Below are 6826 nucleotides of genomic sequence, written 5' to 3'. Positions count from 1 at the left end.
GTTCTTTTCATGGATCTTAGAAAATTTTCCTGCTAAACTTCTCCCAATGGTCATTTAAAAAAAATTATGCCTACATTGGTAATTCACATTTAAAGCACACTAATAAAATGGCAGGTTTAAATCCAGAAAAGTAGAGAAAAAGAAACATTACACAATAAAATCCTAAGCCTTAGAACATAGATATAGTTTTTATTATTTTTTTCATTCACATAGTGTTGGAACTCGCACATCAGAAACGTGTCATCTAAAACATGTTCTCAGAGGCTATCTCTAAGTGCCAATTTTACCAGTTTCAATTCCAATTCGTCAGCATTTGGACGGTCACGAGGATTTACGGACAGCATTTCTTTAATCAGTTTTATAACTCGCCTATTCATGACTGTATTTGTAGCTGGAATATGTAGTTTCATTGTAGGATTTTCTTTAAGTGCCATTCCAATTGATATAAATTCATCTCCTCTTTTTAGATAAATTCCTAGATGTTTCTTCTTTGTTTCCTTATCAATGAATATCGTCCTTTCTTGAATTGACCATATGATAATTCCTACAGAAAAGATATCTGTCTTTCTTGAACAGTGACTTTCCCAAATTTCAGGAGCCATATAGAATTTGGATCCGCATGGATTGGTAAAGAAGCATTCATTAATATCCACAGGTTCATTTGGATTCTGAACAAAGGGCAAACAAATTTTACTTAATCCAAAATCTGCCACTTTTATTATGGGTTCCAAATCACTTTCACCTGGACTTCTTGGAAAAATCAGAATGTTTTCAGGTTTTAGATCTCGATGTATAATTTGATTTCTGTGCAAAAATGCAACAGCACTGCTCAATTGCAATATAAAGCTTGTATTCGTTTTTCTGCTTGGTTCTCTAGACAAGAGGTAATCGTCCATGTCTCCCATTACGCTAAACTCCATAATAAACCATGAATAAAATTCACTGCTTTGATCAAAAACAAGTGATTTTTGTAATGAAGCCCTCATAAGTTCTAAGTAGAGGGGTGCATTATATTCACGTGTAATAGTTTGCATTTCCTCATTCTTTTGCAAAATGCACTCCTTTAACTGTATTACATTAGGATGTTGTCCTTTAACGATATTTAATGCCCAGAGTTCTTGTAGGGCTAGTGCACTAATGTCCGATGTCCTGCAATGAACTTTTTTAATTGCAACTTTTTTGGATGTGTTTCTTACTACACCTTCATATACAATTCCAAAACTTCCTCTTCCTATTATTTTTATGAGGTCATAGGACTGCTCATTACTTGCCATCTTTAGGGTCAGTTCTTTTAAGGGTAGCTGATATTGCTACTATTGACTGTGCAAATCACTCTTGAAGTGCAGCTCATGCCTCCAATGCCATGGCCTCCAAAGCAGAGTCTGGCGCACCACTAAGTCTCAGGTTTTTAAAATGAGTCCAATATATCTGAACGAAGCTTGTAAAATTTTCTTTTCAATAGTTGAAGTCCAAATGTGTTCAGGAAAAAATAATGTTTCACAATCTTTAACTGTGGTAATGATTTTCAGTTTGTTTTTACCCTCCCTTCTGCAGATTTATTCTCTAACCTTCCCTAGCCTGCTTTATGATCTTGGAGGGCTAATCTCCACTAATAGTAGTATAGAATGTGTTTTTCTTTCTGTATAGTCCTTCAGTTGTTATTTCTATTTGAGCAACAGCATACAAACAATCAAAGTACAGGCTAGGAAGAGATAGAGAAAAAGAAAAATAAGAGAACAGAAGTCTGTATATTTATCATTATCTATCCTTTCCTTCTATCTCACTTTACTCACAGTTGCAAGATAGTCCCTCTTCTATAACACATCATTTACTGTAAACTCCAATAATAACATCTTTTCCTAACCTCTTCAGGCTAGGGGTGGTAATGGCTTCTCACTGAGTTTAGTTAGAGAGAATTTCCACATCTCTTGTTAGTACCCTTAAACCCAATTATCCACTTCTAGGTAGTCTTTCAAAACAATGAGAGGTTTACTTCCTGGTAAGATCCTAACTGATGCGTAAGTCATTATTGAATTGACTATTTTCTCTAATAAATACTATATGAGCTTAATTTTTGAATTGTACTTAAAACAATAATACATAAAAATATTTATGTAAAATATTCAATCTATATCATTAGTACATAAACGACCATCTGATTGTTTCATTTGGTAAAGTCAAGCTTGCATAAGTTAGAAATATCATTTATTTTGGCTTTTCAGAAAATACTGAATGAAGTAATACTGGGACCAACACTCAGTATTAGGATGTTGGAGACTATTTCTTCTCAAATTCTGAATCAACTAAGGTTGGGTGGTAAGCATTACACTATTCTGTGTGTTGGAAAAGCTTACCATTTAATAAAGCCTTTTTAGCCTTTTGTTTAATATATCTTGAAACTCAAAAGGTTTACTTATGTTGCAATCAAATGATTAGAGCAAAATGATTTCAACACCATGACAACAAAAGACAGCGACAACTAGGCAAAGTGATATAAAGATTTATTAAAATATTACTTCCTCAAGACCCATTCTATATCAAGCATAGATTAACTTAGTACTTCTTCATATCAATGCTAACTATAACTCTGAAGTATTAAAAGAGCTTAAAGTGCCTATTGAAATATTAAAGAAATAAAATTCTACTATATCTAATTTTGATCTTCTAAATGGTTAATTTTGTTATATCAATTTTTGATAGCTTTAATGCAGGTATGCTTTTCATTTATTTAAGACTTTTCTTGCACTTTTGTGAATCAAATCCATGGCTTCATGCATGCCAGGAATGGGCTCTTACAACTAAGCAACACTCAATCCTGCTGGTCCCTAAGAAATGATTTTGAATCAATTAGTATTATACTACAATTGTACAGGAAAAAGACGTCTTGGTATGCTACTGCATCATAAATTAACTATACCTAACAGTAATTCATTGTGCATTTACAAAAGCTGGAAGAAAAAATTTTGAAAGATGTTACCATAAACAAATGGCAAATATTTGAGATAGACGTGTTTAAGCATTGTGTGACATATACAGTTATCAAACTGTGCAAGATATATCCTTAATGTGTATACTTTTTGTTTTGTGTAAGTTAGGTAGATTTAATTACAAAAAGAAATGACATGTCTATTCAAGAATTGTGCTGCAACATATGAATGAATAAAATTATAATGAAGAGTAATGGCATCTAATTACTGCAGTTAGTTTGAGAGTAATTTTAATGCTGTTAACCATTTGACTCAATTTTCCTACTATGATGAATATAGAAAATTTTGCTCTTCATTAGCAATTGTGTTCAGTAGAAAAATGAAATTATTAGGTAACATTTTATATTATGATTTTTACTTTCTTATCAACTTCTAAATTTTTTCACCTCAGTTGTTTCACTTGTAATAATAAGCAGAATGCTAGATGTGGATATTGAGGGTAAATATTTGTATTTCTTATCATATGCTTGATAATATGTTCTGCTTTAGGCTATCTGTAGGCATCTGTGATAGTGACAAGGAAGCTCAGCTCCCTCAAAGATGGTGCATTAAATCAGCTAGGTTTGAGTTGGTAAAAGGCAAACTACTTGGCAAACTTCAACTAAGATGGTTTTATTTCTTTTCTGTGTGTTGAAAAAATAATGAACTAAGGGCTGGCAAGATAGCTCAGTAGACAAAGGACCTGTTAAGCAAGAGCAGGGACTGGGGTTCGATCCCTGGCATCACATGCTGCACCAGCCCCATCCCTGGGTGCACTAAGCCAGTGACCCAGTCCTGGTGTGGTAGCACAACCTGCAATCCCAGAGCTAGGGAGGCAGAAACAAGAAAATCACTAGGAGTCCAAGCTGCATAGTAAGACCCTGCACAAAATACATTAAAAGAAAACCTGGAAAAGAAAATAAAAATAAAAAAATATTGAACCTGTTGTTCTAGAAAATGGGAAGTCCATTTTATTACTGGGTACTGTTTATGTTTATTATTTTTCTTATATTCATGAATAACAGGGGAAAGTTAAAATGATTTCAATACTATAAAATGAAATTTTCAACCTTCATAATTTGGAAAAAGTATAATTTCTGTAATATAAATTTTCCCTCCTCATTTGCTAACACTAATTAACATCTATATTTTAAAGAGATGGCTCTTGGATCCTTTAAAAGAATAATTCTGAGTTGTAAGGGAGGAAAAGGATCTACCAGTATTGTAAAATTTCATAGTGAACACATGCCAAAATACAGACAGAAATTAGATTCAATATTCTATAAGAGAGTGGACTAATTATACATGATAACAATTTAGGTCTATTTCTAAATAACTGAAAAACAAGTATAAAGGTTAGAAGTGATAAATGAGCAGAAAATGCTAACTACCCTTGCTGATCATTACACAATGTATACATGCAGTAAATTGTTATATTATACCCCATAAATATTTATTAAGCATGTATGTCAGTTAAGCAAGAAATATAAAATATAATTACATAAGAAGCAATCACAAACTAAGTTTCCCACAGAAATATGCTGAGGATGAGAGGGACAAATATTACTTTCCCTTTTAGCATTTGATTGTTTCCACTTAACATTATCTTATCAGAGTTCATCCATATTGTTGCAGTCATCAGTCTGAGATTGCATTTTGCTTGTCTTGACCTTTTTGAAGCTCCCCATGTTTATCCACATTTAGCAGCAATGGAAAGCGTGGAGGTTGGGGGTCTGCAGTACTCCCTGGACAGAGGTGGGGGGTAAGGCTCACTAAAGATTTTGCTGTGCAAGGTTTAGCGTGGCTGCTGCCACAGTGTGGTCTTTATGAGCAGCAGCTTAGGAAGGCTATGATGATAATGGTGGAGGGCCAGGCTCTCACAAGTGGGGGAGGAGGGTAAGGAAGGTCATACTAAAGCTTTTGCCACCTGTCAAGGGGTAGGGACATAGCTTAGCAATCCTCTCGCAATGATGATGGGGGCGAGGCAGGACTCACCAGGTACCCATAGCTATCTATTGTCCACCTGCCTTCTGTGACTGTAGAAGAGGTAGCTGCAGTACAGTAAGGCTCCCTTGATGGTGGTAGGTTTGGGCAGTACTCACCAGGTAACTAGCGGTCTGATGTAAGCCTTCTTTCTGTAACGCTGTGTGTGGTGGGGGTGTGCAGGACTCACCCGCTGTTTGGAGCTCACCCAACTGCTGTGATGGTGGGAGAGTTGGCTGTATCCCTACCCCCACTACCATTGCTAAAGTTTTCCGGAGATACGGCCTGCTAAACTACGCCCTCGCCCCCATCACACACACATACAGGTCACAGGAACCTTGGTGAGACCTACCCTGCCTCCCTGAGCCTGTTGTGGGGGCAAAACTCACTAGATACCCGTAGCTGCCCCAGTATTTTCATTAGTCTCTTACCTCTGATAGTTCGGTGTCTAGGTCGAAGGAAGGTAAACATCTACGATGACAACGGAGTCTTTAATTTGTGCTTTGAAGACGAAGATGTCTCTGTTCACACTATGGATCTGATGATCATCAAGGCATCACCTTTAAAAATTCAGCTGTCTTTGGGTGGGTTTATGTGAGTTATCTTATTTATACCAAAGACAGTTCGCTAAGGTACCCATCCCGGTTACCACCACACAAGCTCAACTCATAGGTTACTAGAATGTTCTGAGAGTTCATCATGACTTCATAATTCTCAGCGTTCTTCTGGGCTGGGCTAACTAGCGTAGTACTTAAGCCCTGTACACTTTACAGTTGGAACACTGGCCATAGTTTAGGAAATTGACACCTATCATTTACACTTCAATAGGTAGTCTGGTTGATTTTTAAACTAGAAGCAATGGCATTTCGTCAAAAACCTGCCCGTGTCTAAATTTAAGATTAGATGCCCCCCCACCCCACCATTGGTATAATCGAAATAAAGTCTTGACCCCGCCCTTTTTTAAAGGGCCATGTAGCTATGTAGTTCAGACTAGCCTCGAACTTGCTTATGTAATCCAGGTCGACTTCAAACTCATAGTGATTTTCCAACCTCAACTTTTCAAGTTGGAAGATTATAAGCCTGTGCCACCACACCTGTTCAAGTTCACCATTATCAGTTGTACAATATGTAGGTTTTAGTATATCTGCAAGGTTGTACAACTATCACCATTATCTAAATTTGGAATTTCATTCCTAAAAGAAATCCCATACACTAACAATCACTCACTGTACATTTCTCCAGATCCCAGCAAGAATTAACCTAATTTTTGTCTTTATGATTTTGTCTATTCTAGATATTTCATATAAATGAACTTCTACAAACTGTGGCATTTTCTTTCTGACTTTTTATAATAGGCATAATGTGTTTGAGATTCACGACTGTTATGGTACACATCAAACTTCATTGCTTTTCATGGCTCAAAGATATTCTATTGTATAGGTATATTAGATTTCATTTACCTTGTCACCATTTGTTGAATATTTGTCTCAAGTTTTTGAATATTAGCAGGTAAGCTACTCATATCGTTCACCATTTTGAACAAATATCTCCTTCTTTGTCTATTCCTCCTCTTGGGGATATTCTTTCCATGATAATGATAATAATTTGCTTACTGAATGAGGCCTTTTTCCCATCAAAATGCAAATTACATAAAGGCACAGAATCCTATTTTGTTTAGTGTTCTGTCAGCAGTGATAGAAAAGAACTTTTGTACATAGCAGATACCAGTATACAATATGTATTTATTGACATTATATATACACTTTGTTTAGGGCTATTACTTTTCACAATGCCCAATACATGCCCATGGCATAAAACACAAATACTAGTGCAAATGTCTTGTCCACATAGTTTTCAAAACAAAATAATTGAAAGGT

General features: G+C 35.7%; 1 pseudogene; it reads right to left on the bottom strand.

Annotated features, from left to right (window-relative positions):
- Positions 1 to 257: 257 nt before the first annotated feature.
- LOC101572632 lies at positions 258 to 1274 on the bottom strand (annotated as a pseudogene).
- Positions 1275 to 6826: the final 5552 nt, after the last annotated feature.

This window comes from Octodon degus, unplaced genomic scaffold, assembly GCF_000260255.1.
Source record: "Octodon degus isolate 3935 unplaced genomic scaffold, OctDeg1.0 scaffold00224, whole genome shotgun sequence".
In the NCBI taxonomy this organism is placed as follows: Eukaryota; Metazoa; Chordata; class Mammalia; order Rodentia; family Octodontidae; genus Octodon; species Octodon degus.
This window is presented reverse-complemented; position numbering and strand designations above follow the sequence as displayed.